At 50.3% G+C, this 18,336-nt stretch overlaps 1 protein-coding gene across 1 annotated transcript in view; it reads right to left on the bottom strand.

The window, feature by feature from the left end:
* Nucleotides 1–17,996, bottom strand: part of MCTP2 (multiple C2 domains, transmembrane 2) — a 225,126-nt gene extending 207,130 nt beyond the window's left edge. Inside the window, exon 1 of the mRNA XM_015414496.1 lies at nucleotides 17,944–17,996. The gene's annotated coding sequence lies outside the window, so the exon portion shown is untranslated. The remainder of the gene's footprint in view (nucleotides 1–17,943) is intronic.
* Between the last annotated feature and the right edge of the window lie 340 nt (nucleotides 17,997–18,336).

Below are 18,336 nucleotides of genomic sequence, written 5' to 3'. Positions count from 1 at the left end.
AGTTTTATTCAGGTACAAGCTCTCCCTCCTCTGCGAGGACAGATCTGCGCGTTCCCCCCCCCCAATACCTAGCAATCCAAAACAGTCCAGTGGCCCCTTTAAGACCAAGTTTTATTCAGGTACAAGCTCTCCCTCCTCTGCGTGGACAGATCTGCACGTCCCCCCCCCCATAGCTAGCAATCCAAAACAGTCCAGTGGCACCTTTAAGACCAAGTTTTATTCAGGTACAAGCTCTCCCTCCTCTGCGAGGACAGATCTGCACGTCCCCCCCCATAGCTAGCAATCCAAAACAGCCTGAGAGGTGGGTGCTGCCTTCTGACACACCTCTGGTGATGTCAGGGGGTGTGGCATATGCAAATAAGTCATGCTAATGAGTTATGCTAATGATCGCCGGCACCTCTTTTTCTACGGAATGACCCCTGCCCCCTATTAAAAGGGGCAGATCCTCCATCACACCCGGTGACCATTTACTTGCAATAAATACCACTTCTGAGGATAACTGACTTCCAAATATTGGGTGAGGGGGTGGAGAATCCCGTGCTAATCTAAAGAGCTAGAGGCAGCTCAAGGAACCTGAGCAAAGTGTCCGTTCGATGACACAGCCGGTCTCTTTAGACACCACTCATTACTTTAAATAATGAGCAATTTAATGATGCTATGGTTGTTGGCAGGAAGGTCTCCCCATAGAAGACACAGGGAGGAATGCAGGTACGTACACCAACCTCGCTAGGGACACCTACGTTACAAAACTGTCGGTTGGAGCCTGTCAGCCACTTAAAGTTTTTCTCGCAACAACAACAAAAAGAACATAGGCATAAGCGGAAACAATTTAGTACTCGGGGCCACAAAACCAGCCAGTGTGGTATAGTAGGCAGAGTGCTGGGCTAGGATCTGGGAGACCCCGGTTCGAATCCTCACGCTGCCACGGAAGCCCGTCACAAACTCCCAGTCTAACCTGCTTTGCATGGTTGTTGTAAGGATAAATGGTGCACAGAGGAGACAGTTGCGGTGTAAATGAATATCTCCAAAGCCCAAGAACCTCCCTTACATTCATAAGTAGCTTAAGCTCAATATGCACGCCAAGAGAAGGTTCGAGACCACCCATCTGGAAGGGGGTTCTTGACCAGCTACCACCAATCACATTCATACATCTTCCTAAAAAAAATCCACACTTTGAACAAGGATAGGACATCACCATTCATATCAACAAGTTCTGCTACGAACAGAACCCATCAGAGAATCCACAAAACTGCATTCTCACCGCCAAGCTATAACCATCAGTAACTGGTGCTTCAACACCACAGCTTGTACTTGCAAGGTAGGGAGCTAGCCTAAGCGGGTCTCCTCAGAAGTAAGCTCCATGTTTTCCAAGGGGGCTTTCTCCCTTCGGATTGCACCCCTACCATGCAATCCTAAACAGACAAGCTCTGACAAAGGGAGTTCTGACTCTCAAAAGTTTATACCCTGAAAATCTTGCAGCAGGAGGAGGAGGAGGAGGAGGAGGAGGTGGAGGAGGAGGACCCTTCCCCTCCCCACAACAGATACCCTGAGAGGTAGGTGGGGCTGAGAGAGTTCTCTCAAGAACTGCTCGTGAGAGAACAGCTCTGAAAGAACTGTTTTTATTTAATTATTTTATTTTATTGGACTTGTATCCCGCCCGCCCTGCAAGCAGGATCAGGGCAGGTTCCATCAGTGTTAATACAGTTTCCAATAACAATTGAAACGACAATTTAAAACAGTACAAAAGTCATAAAATAAAATACTTGTGACTGACTCAATGTCACGCCAGCAGCTGCATGTGGAGGAGTGGGGAATCAAACCCGGTTCTCCCAGATTAGAGCCCACACCCCTAACCACTACATCAAACTGGCTCTCTAAGGTGCTACTGGACTCGAACCCAGCTCTTCTACTGCACACCAGTTAGGCTGATTCTTCTCTATATGAACCTGAACTCTCCATTAGAGCTTTGAGCACTGCAGACCAATGTTCCCTCTAAGCTGTGGAGTCTTGTGAGCAGTGTTCCCTCTAAGCTGAGTTAGTGCGAGCTAGCTCAGGGTTTGTCAGCCTACAGCTCACACATTTTTGTCTTAGCTCAGGTAGGATGGCTCCAGAGTAAACTAATTTATGCAGCAGCCAAATTGCTCACTCACAACTTGAATGCCAGTAGCTCACAAAGTAGAATTTTTGCTCATAAGACTCCATGGCTTAGAGGGAGCATTGCATGTGAGCAAACTTTCTACTTTGTGAGCTGCTGGCATTAAAGTTGTGAGTGAATGATTTGGCTACTGCATAAATTCGCTTGCTCTGGAGTCATCCTCCCTGAGCTAAGACAAAAATCTGTGAGCTGGAGGCTAAAATTCTGTGAGCTAGCTCACACTAACTCAGCTTAGAGGGAACATTGCTGCAGACTGGATCTAAGTAGATCCACAGGCATGTGAAATATTGTACATCTTGATGAGCTGCCCACGTTGCGTCTCAAGAATATTTATCACTGCTTACTCCACAGGTGAACGTCTCAGTGTGAGTATGATCCAGCCTGTGTATGAGCATTCTGTATATTGTTGTTAAATTTATGGAGTGCTCAGTTTGATTTTTACCATTGACGAAAGCTTGTAGACGAAACGGGTTTGGTATTGGTTCTTGCACATGGATATAATGTGTGCCTTTTAACCTGTATTTATATGATTGGGCATTTGTTTTTATATTAGGAATAGGTACACTCAGGGGGGGTTTTGTAGAAAACCCCCAGCAGGAACTCATTAGCATAATTGGTCACATCCAACAGCAGAAACGTATTAGCATATTAGGTCACACCCCTGCCAGCACAGCTCATTAGCATATGAGGCCACACCCCCATGTTACCAGAAGTGTGCTCATCCAGCCACACCCACCTTTTGCTTGTTATTCTGTTTACCTTGTTTGTTGTCAAAACCCTGGTCTTTTTTTGTTGCAGGAACTCCTTTGGGCCACACACCTCTAATGTAGCCAATCCTAATGAGTTCCTGCTGCTGGGCGTGGCCAACTCAGGAGCCAGCTGGAACTCTGTTCCTGTGCGTTCCTGCCCAAAAATAGCCCTGGGTACACATATGCAGAATCAGGGCTTTTTTCCTGGGTGAACACGCTGGAACGGAGTTCCGGAACCTCTTTGTCAAAATCCTTTTTAAAATGTTTAATAGTTCAGGAGTTTTCAGTATACAGATCGAAAACTTCATTTCCCTCTTGGGAGTTCCGCCACCTCTTTTTCCAACAACGACCACAAAAAGCCCTGTACAGAATCATACAATTGTGGTTTTAAAATGATATTGTAGCACTTTTGAATGTATCATTATATATGATATTTTGTACATTAGCACAGCGCCTGTAACTATATATTTTAGTTTCTGTTTCTTTGACTCAACAGTCTTGATTAACTAATTATAAAGAAAATATGCAAAATTTCACGGAATGTAGACTTCAAACTAATGTTAATGGGTATATTAGGGAATAAGGCAGTTAACAAGGAAGCCCGCACTCACTGGAGAAGACCCTGATGCTGGGAAAGATTGAAGGTCAAAGAAGACGGAGACGGCAAAGGATGAGATGGTTGGACAGTGTCATCGACGCAACGAACATGAAATTGAGCCAACTTCAGAGGACAGCGGAAGACAGGAGGGCCTGGCGGGATCTGGTCCATGGGGTCGTGAAGAGTCGGACTCGACTGTGCGACTGAACAACAACAACAACAACCAGGCTATACTCAAAGCTATGGTGTTAGCAGGCAAGGCAGTGGTAGCCCTGGGCTGGAAAGATAAGAGTAAATGGACAGTAGATACCTGGCACACTTTTCTGTTTGATTTTGTGCTATCTGACATCATCGAGAAGTTACGCCAGAAGACCACATTGGAGGATAAAGCCGAAGAAATCAAGAATAGATGGAAGACTTATCTAAAGTGGATAATATTGGAAGGAAGACAGGACATTCGGTGGAAGATCCAGACTTTGTGCCCGTGGCTGGGAATAAAGGACCAATAATCAAGGGGTAGAGGGAGGGAGGGGGGAATTTAATGAGTTATGTAAAGTAAGGAGACATCAGATATCACGTAACATATAGAAAACCAAAAAAAAAAAAAAAACTTACCAAAAAACCATTCTTGGGCTGCAGTCACATGGAACAGAAGCCACACAAGTGAGACGGAAAACAGGCGGAGTTTCCGGGCGCGATATCACCAGCACATCTGGGAAGCGTAGCACTCCCGTGGCACAACCGAGGCTTCCAGCCGAAACTGCGTGGCAAAAAACTAGTACCTCGGAGGTACTAGTTTCCGGAAACTGCGGGGCAAGGGCGGGCGTCTGATCGCGTTTCCGGTGGCATCCGGCGCCCGCCCATGTCCCCTTGCAAATAAGGTGGGGGGGTTTTGTCCACGTCTCTGTGGATGCGCACACGCACCCAACGGAGCATGCGCATTCGTCGTGTACACACACAAAACAAACAGTTTGCCGTGGCGCACACTTCTTCGTTGCGCGCCGGCTTGTCCTGTGATCAGCACCTCTCCCTTGCCATGGAAACTCCATGGTACCTCCACAGGACCTCCATGGGAGGTCTGATCGAGTAACTGCGCAGTAGTTTGCCCCAGGGCAAACAGACACGCTTCTTCCCCGCAGTTTCCTGCCCGTGTGACCGGGGCCTTGATTAACTTTCTCACGCAGGGTTGCATTTTTCTCCTCCCTTTTTTGGTTGTGTTTACCCTTTAAAACTACCCTACATAGAATGGCCCACCCTTCTAAGCTTCAAGGGCCTCCGAAGGGGATCACTTCACTCAGGACTGCATTCCAAGTTTCTCACCTCCTTGGCAATGAGGGAGCCATTCCGGGTGTAACCGGAGGAGGAACACTCACACGTTGGCCCGGGAAGGCAGATGTCAAGCAAATGATGCAGTTCAAATGGTGCATTTCAAATTAAGACAGTTGGCCGCTGTTCACATTCCAAAAGGAGACACTGGGGGAAGGATGCACGTGAAGGGTGTGAATAAAGGTGAGGTGTTGAACAGCTGGAATACCACACACCGGGCAATGCTGCAGAGTTGCACAATGGCACGCTCCAGTTTCCAAAAGTGCCACGCTCAGGGTTAATCCAGCCCCTCCCTACCACGGTGGTGCCTACCTCCGGGATTCCAAAACCAGGTAAACAGGTCTTTCCTTACACCTTCGTTTCGGGAGACAAGCGGTGGATTAAATCAAGCCTGCTATAACTCTGCCTCTTTCCTCGGCTTCACTCCGACATCCGCTCCTTGGCTATTCCAAGAAGGCCGCCTGCCACTACTCCTCCGAGTCTCCTGTACCTTAGTAGCTGTGAGGCAGGCTGAAAGGCAACAGGTTTGGATACCCCCCACCCCCGTATGGAGATGCAACCATTTAGGAAGGAAAGTGTGTTAGCCAAAATTGAGCCATCGACAGTCACCAGGAACTTGCGGCGATGCAGGGAAAGCGTCAGCCCTGGGTCTCAGATGTCCCACACACAAACACACATCCAGATATATTCTAGCCCCATAACTCTGCTTTTTGCCTCCCATTAAACACATCTCTGGAGCAGTGTTCCCTCTAAGCTGAGTCAGTGTGAGCTAGCTCACCGTTTTTTAGCCTCCGGCTCACACGTTTTTGCCTTAGCTCAGGAAGGATGGCTCCAAAGCAAACTAATTTATGCAGTACCCCAAATCGCTCGCTCACAACTTTAAGGCCAGTAGCTCACAAAGTAGAATTCTTGCTCACAAGACTCCACGTCTTAGAGGGAACATTGCTCTGGAGACTGACCGATGCCCCCAAAGAGGCATACTTTACTACAGAATAGATCATGGGTACAGTACAGACAACCACAGACCACACATGGGGTGAAGAAGAGAGAAGAGATTGGATTTATACCCCACCCTTCACTACCCGAAGGAATCTCAGAGCGGCTTACACTCCCTTTCCCCTCCCAGTCCCCACAACAGACACCCTGTGAGGTAGGTGGGGCTGAGAGAGCTATTTTGAGAACTGCCCGTGAGAGAACAGCTCTGAAAGAACTTGTGACTGACCCAAGTTCACACCAGCAGCTGCATGCGGAGGAGTGGGGAATCGAACCCAATTCTCCCAGACTAGAGTCTGCGCTCTTCGCCACTACACCAAACTGGCTCTCATCTCAAACTGGGATCCAGTGTTATGTTGTGGGTAGAGTTTCAGGCTAGGATCTGGGTGACTCAGGTTCAAATTCCCGCTCCACTACGGAAGCCTGCTGGGTGACCTTGGGTCAGTCACACACTCTCAGCTTAACCTGCCTCACGGGGCTGTTGCGAGGAAAAAATGGAGGAGAAGCAAAGACAGTAAGCTGGTGTGGGTAAAAGGCAGGGTACAAATGAAACACAGATATCATGGCAGCACCTCCCTCCCCCAAGCCTCATAGGGAGCCACAGGCTGCATAAATAAATTAAATAAATACAGTACATATATTGTATTTATTTTATTTATTTACGCAACCTGCAGCTCCCTATGAGGCTTGGGGGATGGAGGGACTGGCATGACGCCCTCCCCCGCCCTGAGTCTTCCCTGTTGCAACCCAGGGGCTGGCGTCTCAGTCTCATATCCAATGCTCCCTCTAAGCTGTGGAGTCTTGTGAGCAAGAATTCTACTTTGTGAGCCACTGGCATGAAAGTTGTGAGCGAGCGACATGGCTGCTGCATAAATTAGCTTTGCTCTGGAGCCCTCCTTCCTGAGCCGAGCCAAAAATCTGTGAGCTGGAGGCTAATGAACTGTGAGCTAGCTCACACTAACTCAGCTTAGAGGGAACACTGGACATATTGGGGGGGGGAGACCACAGTGCCGCTTCCCAGCTGAGAGAAATGCTGAGAGGTGGTGTTCTGCACACACACACCCCAAGCTATGGGCAATACTAGACCCACGGGGCATCCCATTTAGCTAAAAAGCCATTATGGCCAGAGTTGCCAATTTCCAGGTGGGTGTAGAAACTCAAGCTCCAGTGTTAGAAGAGTCAAACAACACAAACATACACTGCAAAAACCTTATTTATAAGTTAATGTGTTCTATTTGTTCCATCTTATAAAGTGCATTCTGTGTTATTCATAATATTCTAAAACAGGTATATATTCATTACATGCAGACAACAAACAAGGTAAACAGAATAACAATCAAAAGGTGGGTGTGGCTGGATGGCCACACTTCTGGTAACATAGGGGTGTGGCCTAATGTGCTAATGAGCGGTGCTGTCAGGGGTGTGGCCTAATATGCTAATGGATTTTGCTGTTGGGTGTGGCCTATTATGCTAATGAGTTCCTGCTGGGCTTTTTCTACAAAAAGAGCCCTGAACATGCAATATCAACAATAATAATCAGTTTATACAATTCTAACTACCAGTCAATTTACATCCTTTTTACACAATCAACCCCAACTGGAGTTTCTAGAATTGTACACCCGCTTCTCCTTTCTTGAAAGTCTTCTAAAGGGGGAAGTTTCCTTTTGTGGTTACATTGAAGTTTAAATAGATGTTTGTTGCTGGTCCTACGAGAGGCTGTTAAAAGACATAATTAATTATTCTTAAAATGATATAATGTATCTAATATAACTTGGCTTCACAAAGTTTTCTTGCCCCATTAAACAGCTGAAGTTCATAGACGGAGCACTCCTGTCTTTCTAAAGCAGCTTTCAAGCAAGGAGAAGCAGGTATATAATTCTAGAAACTCCCGTTGGGGTTGATTGTGTGAAAAGGATGTAAATTGACTGGTAGTTATTAGAACTGTATAAACTGATCATTATCGTTGATATTGCATGTAATATACCTGTTTTAGAATATTATAAATAACACACAATGCACTTTATAGGTAAAGGTAAAGGTTCCCTTGCTCGAAAGCCAGTCGAGTCCGACTCTAGGGTTGCGGTGCTCATCTCCGTTTCCAAGCTGAAGAGCCAGTGCTGTCCGAAGACGTTTCCGTGGTCATGTGGCCGGCATGACTAAACACCAAGGCGCACGGAACTCTGTTCCCTTCCCACCCAAGCGGTACCTATTTATCTACTTGCAATTTCTTGCTTTCAAACTGCTAGGTTGGCAGGATTTTCTACAGTAAAGGTAAAGGTTCCCTTGCTCGAAAGCCAGTCGAGTCCGATTCTAGGGTTGCGGTGCCCATCTCCGTTTCCAAGCCGAAGAGCCAGCGCTGTCCAAAGACGTTTCCGTGGTCATGTGGCCGGCATGACTAAACACCAAGGCGCACGGAACGCTGTTCCCTTCCCACCGAAGCGGTACCTATTTATCTACTTGCAATTTCTTGCTTTCGAACTGCTAGGTTGGCAGGAGCTGGAACTAGAGACGGGAGCTCACTCCGTCTTGCGGTACACTCGGGTCTCGAACTACTGAACTACTGACCTTCCACAGCCTGCAGTTCAGCGTCTTAACCACTTGAGCCACCGCAGAACCAATAGAACACATTAACTTATAAAAGGTTTTTGCAGTGTACGTTTGTGTTGTTTGAATTTCCCAGTAGGGCCTGGAGATCTTCTGGATTTACTGATCTCCAGATAACAGAGATCGGTTCCCCTGGAGAAAATGGCTACTTTGGAGGGCGGATTCTCTATGGCACTATACTCTGTTGAGGCTCCTCCCCTCTCCAAACCCACCCCACCCAGGCTCCACCCACCCAAGCTCCACCCACCCACCCCCCAGTCTTCAGGTATTTCCCAACCAGGACCGGGCAACCCTAATTATTGCCCACGTAACCCAGCTGCGTGCCCCCTGCATAGGTCACAAATCCTTGAGCACAGACAGCTGCTCTTGCCCCAGCTTTCAGTCTTCAGGGGAGGCAAGCACAGCCTCTTACAGATTTCACCACAACTGCCCTCCATTCACACACGCCCCTTCGGAGTGGGAGGAGCCATTTGTTCCGGAGTTTCAACGCTACCTCTAAGCTGTGGAGTCTTGTGAGCAAAAATGCCACTTGGTGAGCTACCGGCATTAAAGTTGCGAGCGAGCGATTTGGCTGCTGCATGAACTAGTTTGCTCCGGAGTCATCCTTCCTGAGCTGAGACGAAAATGTGTGAGCCAGAGGCTAAAAAAACTGTGAGCTGGCTCACACTCACTCAGCTGAGAGGGAACACAGAGCTCAATCCTTCGGTGCGGACAGCACAACAAACCAGTGCGTGTGTCGCATAGACAGGGTTGGGCAGAGATGGGGGAAACAGCATTCGTTTCTCAAGAGGCATATACTAGTACGATCCCTGGGAGGGAAATCAGGAAAACGCTGATGGCAGGGTTACTCTAGCCCGCTGTTCAAGTTAGAGAAATCCACCTGCTTCACATCTTGGCCAGCAAGGGCGGAGGCCCGGGACAACTGATAAAATCTAGGCAATTATTCACATTTAAAAACAAAAAAAAACAATGTAGGCCCCGATCACACGCAGAGTTTGCCACGGGAGACTCACAAATGCCGGCCGGATTTTAGTTTACTATCAAACGGACACATCTGGCCAGCGTCCCGCACCCGTCAGCAACCCGTAGCAGTCAGCCAAAGAAGCGGAGTTTAGAAGTACCCAGGAAAATCCACTATCAACTGGACGCGAAAGGCTGCAGCCGGATGCTCTCCGTGTGATCACTCCAGTGCGCTCCTCTCGCGCCCCTGCTTCCTGGTTGGAGTATGCCGGAAACACCCGCCAATGGAAACCACGCCATCACATCTGATCGCGTTGGGGCGCGTCAAATTCCAACGGCGCAAATCGCCACGCCTCCCCCCCCCCCACACGTTTTCCGGCATGTGTGACCAGGACCGTAATCTCTTACAGTGTTTTAGTGTACTATTGGCTGACACCTTAAACACCACAACCTCCTTCGCTACAAAGTTCCCAGGTCGTGATAAAACTGGGCCAGTCACTCAGAAAACAGAGCTCTTTCGGCTCACACTTGGTATCAGCTTGGTTGTTCCTATCACAAGTTTTACATAGATTCCGTTCTTATTTTGCGTGGACCTAAATGGATGGCACAACTTCTTTGCCCTTTCAGAGCAGGGTCCATCTTCCTGTCTAAGTGAACCTGCCCTCTTTGTAGGATGATGCTTCCGAAACATGGATAGAGAGAATCCCAGAACGATTTTCCCGTTATTATTTATCCCCCAATTTTATTTGCTTGTTTGTTTGTTCCAGGGGTCATTCCCTGCAGGAGCGCACAGGAGCGGAGCTCAGGTAGTAAGGAGCCCAGGGGGCGCGCACATGCAACAAGCCCCACCCCCTGCTCCCAGCAGCTTTCAGTTGGCACCTTTAAGACCAAGTTTTATTCAGGTACAAGCTCTCCCTCCTCTGTGAGGGCAGATCTGCACATTCCCCACCCCCAAAAAACTAGCAATTCAAAACAGTCCAGTGGAGCCTGAGCGGTGGGTGTTGCCTTCTGACACACTTCCGGTGATGTCAGGGGGTGTGGCATATGCAAATAAGTTATGCTAATAAGTTATGCTAATGAGCTCCTGCACCTCTTTTTCTACGAAATGACCCCTGGTTTGTTCAATTTATACCCCACCCTCCCCACCGAAGCACACTCAGAGCAAGCGCCTTACATAAAATATTCAAACACATCAATAACAATGATAAAACAGTCACAAAAACAATCATAAAACAATCCAACGATTGTAAAGTGCTAGTGACAGTAGGTCTAATACTAATAACATTGCTTAAGAAGGCGGTAATCATGCAGTCATGCTGGTATGTTCAGGTGATCTAACCGGATGGCCAGCTCATCTTGGTCTATTTATTTATGCGGTGGGCACAGGCTGTTGATGATAAAACCAAGGCACGGGGCTCTGTCACTTTTCAGTTATTCGGTGCAGCTCCTTGATTGAAGGCCTGGCGGAAGAGCTCCGTCTTGCAGGCCCTGGGGAACTGTAAAAGGTCCCGCAGGGTCCTGATGTCTTCTGGGAGCTCATTCTACCAGCATGGAGCAGCCACTGAAAAGGCCTTGGCCCTGGTTACAGCCAGCCTGGCACCTTTAGGGCCCAGGAGGGCCAGTCGATTTTGAGACCCTGAGCACAGTTCTCTCTGGGGAACATGTGGGGAAAGGCGGTCCCTCAGGTATGCAGGTCCCTGACCATGAAGGGCTTTAAAGGTAAGAACCAGCACCTTGAAGCGAATTCGGTATGCTATCAGCAGCCAGAGCAATGCTTTCAGCACAGGCTGGATGTGCTCCCAAATAGGTAGGCCCATCAAAAGCCTGGCCACTGCATTTTACACTAGCTGTAGTTTCCAGATTTTGGTCAAGGGCAGCCCCATGTAGAGAGCATTACAGTAGTCCAGTCTCGAGGTGACCATCGCATGGATCACTGTTGCCAAGTCATCGTGTTCGAGGAAGGGGACCAACTGCCGAATCAACCGAAGATGATAGAAGGCAGTGGCAGCTTCCTGGACCTCCACTGTTAAAGAGGCATCCAAGAGCACTGCCAAGCTCCTAACCTCCGGCGCTGGCACCAACGGAGCCCCATTGAAGTCCGGGAGAGGGATCCCTACCCTTGGGACGCCTCAACTCAGGCACAGGACCTCTGTCTTCGTCGGATTCAATTTCAGTCGTCTCAGACTAAGCCACCCAGCGACGGCTTGTAACGCCCGGTCCAGATATGCTGGTTTAGAGTCAGACTGGCCACCCCACAGCAGACAGAGCTGGGTGTCATCCGCATACTGGTGACATCCCAGCCCATGCCTCCGGGCAATCTGGGTAAGGGGGCACATATAAATGGGAAGGCAAAGTGCCTTACTAAGCATGCTCCCCACTTCATTTTACCCTCAGCATTACTTTTACCCTTTCAACACCAACCCTGTGAGGTAGGCTAGGCTAAGAAAAAACGACTGATTAGCCCATGGTTACCCAGCAAGCTTCCATGGCAGTGTGGGGATTCGAACCCAGGTCTTCCAGATCTTAGTCCAACACTCTAACCATTACACCACACTGGCTCACACGATCAGCAGAAGTTTCCAAAGCCCTCTCACCATGCCTGGCCTTTGTAAGCCATTAGAGATCATCGGCCACCACGTCATTCCACAAGAAAATCCAACATCGAGAGTCAGAAGTCTTTGTCCACCGAACAAGAGCAGCTATTTTGAGTTCAGAAGCATTCACCTACTTCTAAGCTTCTTAAATAAGTAACTTACTTCTTAGCACCTTTTAAGCCGTCTGACATGCTTCAGGGCCATGATACTCGAGGGTTTTTTATTTCAGGATTGTTTGAGCATACAGATCGCCATAAGCTTGAAAAATGCACCTCGAGCCAGACAGAAGCATGACCTAACAAGTAAGAAGGGTGGATGTTGGAATATTCTCACTTTTAGGGGGCATTAATCACCTCTGGAGCTGCGGTGGCTCAAGTGGTTAAGACGTTGCTGCAGGCCGTGGAAGGTCACTAGTTTAGCAGTTCGAGACCCAAGTGCCGCATGACGGAGTGAGCTCCCGTCTCTGGCTCCAGCTCCTGCCAACCTAGCAGTTCGAAAGCAAGAAATTGCAAGTAGATAAATAGGTACCACTTCGGTGGGAAGGTAACAGCGTTCCGTGCGCCTTGGTGTTTAGTCATGCCGGCCACATGACCACGGAAATGTCTTCGGACAGCGCTGGCTGTTCGGCTTTGAAACGGAGATGAGCACCGCAACCCTAGAGTCGGACTCACCGCAGCTCCTGAGATCTACAGGACAAACTCTAATTCATTGTCATCACAAAAGCCCCAAAAGCCACAGAATACATCGCCCAGCCGCTTTATTTTCATACGAGCCAGAGTTCCATCGAAGGGGCCTTTACCCTTTGCACTTCAAACCGAAATGATGCAGCCTTAAGGCAACGGCAAACCACCTCTGCTCATCCGTGCCTTGCCCGGAATGGCCCAGGCTAGCCCGATCTCTGAAGCTAAGCGTGGTCAGCCCCAGGCCCGAAGCCACAGGGGCATTTGGGGGCAATGCCCCCCACAGATGAGTGCCGTCCCCTTGGACAAAAATTCAAAGCTGTTTTTTTTAAAAAAAAATGAAAAATATTGTTAAAATGTGTGGGGTTTCCAAAATGCAAACTTCTTTTCTTTTAAAATTGAATTAAATTGCAAAAAAAAAAAAATATTGCAAAAGACAAAAGAGAGAGAGTCCCTTCTCCCCGGCTTACACAGAAAAGCAGTCCGCAATCAGGTCTCTCCAATCGAGAGGACTAGAGGAGGACTAGAGGTCACAGCAGAACCAGAGCTGGTGCTTCTGCTGCTGTAGGAGGAGCAGTGGGTATAGCCAGGGTACCCCCCAGATTTCCCCACACCCCCAAATTTTCTGGCTACGCCGCCGGTCAGCCCTGCTTAGTGCTTGGAGGGGAGACCCCACCACCACCAAGGAATTCCAGAGCTACTTTGGTGCCCTGAAAAGCCCCCACGCAAAAGCAACAGGCAGCAATGTCGCAGGAAACTGAGCCAATTCTCATGCCTTGGGAATCACCCGCGGCTGATTTCTGCCTTGCCGTCAATCACAGATGGACGAGGAACGCCTCTCAAAAGCGCTGCAGAACGGCAGCTTTCTTTCGAAGACTAAAAGTGCTGCCAAGTCTCAGCTGACTCATGGGACATTGCGGGCAAAAGACGAGCAGCGGTGGTTTGCCATTGCCTGCCCCTGCGGAGCAACTCCCGCTTTCCTTGGTGGTCTCCCGTCCCATCCAAGTACTGACCAGTTTGGGGTCAGGGAACGATTTTTCTCCAGGCTAGTTTGGCTGGGGATCCTGGAGGGGTTTTTTTGTCATCTTCTGCACAGAACAACAGGGGTCACTGGGAGTGGGCATGGGGGGGGGGAGGTACTTGTGAATTTCCTGCATTGTGCAGGGGGTTGGACTAGATGACCCCCGGAGATCCCTTCCAACTCTATGATTCCATGAGAGCCGACCCTGCTTAGCTTTCAAGCTCTGACGAGCCCAGGCTAAGTCAGGCTGATAAAACACAATAAAGCCTGTACCTTTCACAGCAAGCCTGCAAGAAGAGATGTAGAAGGCAAAGCTAGCACAGGGGCAGCTGGGAAGCAGCTCGACCTGCTGAAATTTGCCACCAGGGCACCAATGCTCCCTCTAAGCTGTGGAGTCTTGTGAGCAAAAAGTCTACATTGTGAGCGACTGGCATTAAAGTTGTGAGCCAGCGACTTGGCTGCTGCATAAATCAGTTTGCTCTGGAGCCGTCCTTCCCGAGCTAAGGCAACAATGTGTGAGCCAGAGTCTAAAAAACTGTGAGCTGGCTCACACTAACTCAGCTTAGCAGGAACATTGGACCAGAAGGAGAACTGCTGGGCACCCGCTATCAGAGACACAGAAGCCAGGCTGAGAAAGTCTGAGTTGCCAACTGCCCCCTTCACTGCCGCCCGACCTGGTGGAACTCTCTGGCAAACGACATCAGGGCCCTGCGGGATCTGATGCAATTCCGCAGGGCCTGGAAGAAGGAGGAGGAGGAGGAGAAGGGGAAGGGGAAGAAGGAGGGGAAGGGGTAGAAGAAGAAGAACAAGAAGAACAAGAAGAAGAAGAGGAGGAGGAGAAGAGGAGGAGGAGAAGAAGAGGAAGAAGAGGAAGAAGAGGAGGAGGAGGAAGAGGAGAAGGAGGAGGAGGAGGAGGAGGAGGAGGAGAAGAAGAGGAAGAAGATGAGGAGGAGGAGATTGGATTTATACCCCACCCATCACTACCCAAGGGAGTCTCAGAGGGGCTTATAAACTCCTTTCTCTTCTAGACTTGCCAAGTCCCCCCGGGGGGCGAGGGAACCCCTGCCCCAAAGGCCCGTTCCCCACCACCGGCGGATCGGGCCCCCGGGTGGAACTCCACCCCGACGTGCGCATCACCCGGAAGTGACGCGGGCACACCGGGCACACTGGGGGTGGGGCCACGGTCATCCAAGGGAAAACTCTATGGTTTTCCCTCGGATGGTCGTGGCCCCACCCCCAGTGTGCCTGGCGTGCCCGTGTCACTTCCACGTGATGTGGATGCGGCCCCCGCTGGCGGCTGCATTCACACTTGGCAACCCTATTCCCTTCCCCTCCCCACAACAGGCACCCTGTGAGGTAGGTGGGGCTGAGAGAGCTCTGACAGAAACTGCACTTTTTCAAGGACAGCTCTTATCAGAACTATGGCTTGCCCAAGGTCATCCAGCAGGTGCAAGTGGAGGAGTGGGGAATCAAAACCGGCTCTCCCAGATTAGAGTCAGCACACTTAACCACTACACCAGAGATATTCTGCCGGGCTTTTCGCTGAGGGCAGCGATGGGAGGTTGAGACTGGCACCCTCTCTCTTTTTCTTCTATGGCCCCCATAACCTGCCCTGCCCTGCGGGACCGCGGTGTAGCCAGCAAAGGAGAACTACTTTACTGCCATCTTGATCGCTTTTCACTTTCTGTTTTATTGTCAGTCATTTTGGTGATATATTTTGATGACCTATTACTTTAATTCTGATGATATATTGCTTGCATTTTTAATCTCCATAATGTCGTAAATCGCCCAGAGCCAGCTCGCAGGGTGGGTGATGCCTAACTTCAATAACATAAGTTTAATAATGTCAGTAAAGAAATAGCCCGCATGTACAAAACTGGCGTGCCCTCTACTGATTTCTCAACACATTCTGTCCCTGGGCTGCAGGTTTTCTGTCGGCGTGATTTTCCAGCAATCCATCCATCACTGCAGTCAGACAGTGGTTTAGAAAAGGAGGGGCTGGAGGAAGTCAGGGATTGGGGAAGGGTTGTTGTGGCTCCATGGGAGTGCATCTGCTTGGCCTGCAGAAGGTCCCAGGTCCAATCCCTGACATCACCAGCTAAACAGATCACGGAGTAAGTGACGTGAAAGACCTCAGCCTGAGACGCTGGAGAGCTGCTGCCCGTCTGAGTGGACAATACTGACATTGATGGTCTGATGGTCTCATTCACTGTCGGGCAGCTTCATATATTCACCCTGCTCCTTGGGGTTTGTAGCCAGTGTTCCCTCTAAGCTGAGTTAGTGTGAGCTAGCTCACAGTTTTTTAGCCTCCAGCTCACACACATTTTTGTCTTAGCCCAGGAAGGAGGGCTCCAGAGCAAAGTAATTTATGCAGTAGCCAGATTGCTTGCTCACAACTTTAATGCCGGTAGCTCACAAAGTGGAATTTTTGCTCACAAGACTCCACAGCTTAGAGGGAACATTGTTTGTAGCTGTTTTCCATGGAAGAAATGGCCCACAACCTTAAAGAGGGGGCACTCCCCATACACACACTGTCCATCCATTCCTACTGCTGTACCACCCACCAGGGTCCCGTGGTGTACTGGTTAGAGTGTCAGGCAAGCCCGGTTTCATCAGATCTTGGCAGCGAAGCAGGGCCAACCCTGGCAAGTACTTGGATGGGAGGCCTCCAAGGAATACCAGGGCCGGGACGCAGAGGCAGGCCAAAGTAAGCCACCTCTCTAAAACGTCCAAGCCCCACTAGGGGTCACCAGAAGCCAACCATGAGTTCCTGGCACAAACACACAAAAATACAAACAAAAAAAATATATATATCGTTGCAATTGGACGCGAATCTGACCGTTCCACTGCAGAGACTCACACGGCTACCCTCCAAGACTAGGCTCTTGCAAGGGCCAGATTCAGATCCCCGCTCAGTCTTGGAGGCTTGCTGTGAGACCTCAGGCCAGTCACACCCTCTCGGCCTAACCTACCTCACAGGGTTGTTGTGAGGACAAAAGAAGAGAGAAGAAGGGCATAAGTTACTCCGTGTTCCCACTGGGGAATAAGGTGGTGTGTAAAGGAAGCGAACAGGGAAAAAGACGCTCAATCTAGATGCCTTCAGCTGCAGTACCTGAAGATTTTGCAGAGCCCAACAAGAAGCGTAATCCCCCCACGCCCATTAGCAGGTCTTTGGCCAGACCCAGATAGTCCAGGCTGGCCTGATGTGGTCAGATTTTGGAAACTAAGCAGGGTCAGCCCGGGCTAGTTTTTGGAAGGGGAACTTCCAAGAAACACCAGGGTTGTGCTGCAGAGCTAGGAAACGGTAAACCACCCTGGTTTGCTTGCCTTGCCTTGGCTGGCCCGGGCTATCCTGACCTCATCAGATCTTGGAAGCTAAATAGGATCGACCCTGGTCAGTACTCGGATGGGAGATTGCCTGCCTCGGAAACCCCATGGGAATCGCCATAAATCAGCTGTGAGTGACGACAGCAATTTCTTTTTTTTAAAGGAGGGCTTCGGGCAAAAGACAGAGGAGCAGGGACCAATTCGAAAGCTGGCAGTCCTGCAGCCGCTCTGACATGCGTTTACTCGGAAGCAAGCCTCCTACTCGACAGGCCTCTCCGCCATACACACCTTACTAGCAGTGTTCCCTCTAAGCTGAGTTAGTGTGAGCTAGCTCACAGGTTTTTTAGCCTCCGGCTCACACATTTTGGTCTCAGCTCAGGAAGGATGGCTCCAGAGCAAACTGATTTATTGCAGCAGCAAAATCGCTCGCTCACAACTTTAACGCCAGTAGCTCACAAAGTAGAATTTTTGCTCACCAGACTCCACAGCTTAGAGGGAACATTGCTTACTAGAGATCCAACTCCCAAAGAAGCGCCTAAAGATCGCGGGGTCCGGCACGCCCTCCCCCGGCAAACCTGCTCTCCGCCCGAGGGGTGGGGGCGCTTTCCAGGGATCCCCGACTTCGGGACTGGCTCTTTCGCCTCGGCGGGTTTGCAAGGCTGAAAGTCCCCGACCCGCTGGTGCGCCCCCTCGTCAGTCGCGAGCCGGGACGTGCGCCCGCCGCTGGGGAGCGCCCCCACGATTACGCACGGAGGGTCTCCTCGCCTTCCAGTTTCTCGGGGCTCGACCAGCCCCCGTCCCTTCCTTTGCCAGCTGCTCTTCCAGGCGCCCAGACGGGGATCCCTCCTCGCGCCCTCCCTCCGACAGGGCGAACCTCCAACCCTTTTTACGCACCAGCCGTGCGCCCCCAGAGACCGTGGCGCACGCCGCTCCTACCTGCCGGGCGCCGGCCAGGCGCGTTGCTCCGCCATGGGAATCGCTTCGCCTCCTCTTCTCCTCCGCGGCGGCGGCAGAGGCGGCAGCGGGCTGCTTCCTCCTCCTCCTACGGCTGCTTTGGACACCCTCCCCCGGGAGGCGGAACCGAGGCGGTGCCGGGGTTGCCGCTGGAGGGCGAAGGCAGCGCCGGGTTAGCCAAACGCGCCCGCCGCCCTCTCCCTGGCTTGGCACGGCCCCATCTGGCCGCTCTTCTGTGCCAAGAGGATAGTTTGGTTGGTAGGCAGGGGCAAGTCTCTTGCCTTGAAAACTCAACCGGAGCATCATAAACCAGCTGTGACTTTAATGGCCGTGCTCCCGTGTCGCCGTTCCTTCCGGCCTGGTCCCTCGTAGTTG

The sequence above is a fragment of the Gekko japonicus genome, unplaced genomic scaffold (assembly GCF_001447785.1).
Source record: "Gekko japonicus isolate JY-2015 unplaced genomic scaffold, Gekko_japonicus_V1.1 scaffold324, whole genome shotgun sequence".
Taxonomy (NCBI): Eukaryota; Metazoa; Chordata; class Lepidosauria; order Squamata; family Gekkonidae; genus Gekko; species Gekko japonicus.
Note: the sequence above shows the minus strand (reverse complement) of the source record. Positions and strands in the feature narration are given on the sequence as shown.